Source organism: Aquarana catesbeiana, linkage group LG01, assembly GCF_042186555.1.
Source record: "Aquarana catesbeiana isolate 2022-GZ linkage group LG01, ASM4218655v1, whole genome shotgun sequence".
NCBI lineage: Eukaryota > Metazoa > Chordata > Amphibia > Anura > Ranidae > Aquarana > Aquarana catesbeiana.
Window position 1 is genome coordinate 163,675,432 of NC_133324.1, and position 642 is coordinate 163,676,073.

General features: G+C 50.8%; 1 pseudogene; it reads right to left on the reverse strand.

Moving 5' to 3' along the window:
* Positions 1–262: 262 nt before the first annotated feature.
* On the reverse strand, positions 263–394 carry LOC141124401 (U2 spliceosomal RNA; annotated as a pseudogene).
* Between the last annotated feature and the right edge of the window lie 248 nt (positions 395–642).

Sequence of the window (642 nt, forward strand, 5' to 3'; positions counted from 1 at the left end):
TCAGGAAGCCGGAAAGAGCCCTTTACCATCAGGCTCTGCCGTCGCTCCCATCACTCCTCCTAATTACATTCGGGAAGTACTTGCCACTCCCTCCCCCCTTGCAAGGCAGGAGTAAGTGTTCTCTCCCCAATAACTGTCCGGAGCTAGATCCGCCCCAATCTAGGCCAGGGTCCCGACCCTCCGGATCGGACCCCGTGGTTCTCCATCCCCATCAGAAGGCTTCCCTTTTGGCTACGAACCGCTCCAGGTCACCTTTACTCCAGCAGGCTTTGCATAGCAACCGCAATCCCGTCTCTATTTCGCCATAGATCAGGGACGGAAGCAAGCGCCACCTCCTGGAAACTGATAAGAACAGATACTACACTTGATCTAAGCCAAAAGGCCGAGAAGCCTATTCCAACATCAGGCAAAATTGGTTACGGTACATATGTACAACCCATTCATTTCCCAGAAGGAGGTGGAACAATTCTTGTGAAAAAGTCACCGACAAAGGAGATGGAATGGTAAGAGGCGGTTCCTTGTAACATTCAGGAAAGATCAAGACAGAGGAGTGAGTAGACCGCCACCTATTATTTTCATTAATCGGGGGAGAAAGGGAGAAAGGGAGAAAGGGAGAAAGGGAGAAAAGGGAGAAAGGGAGAA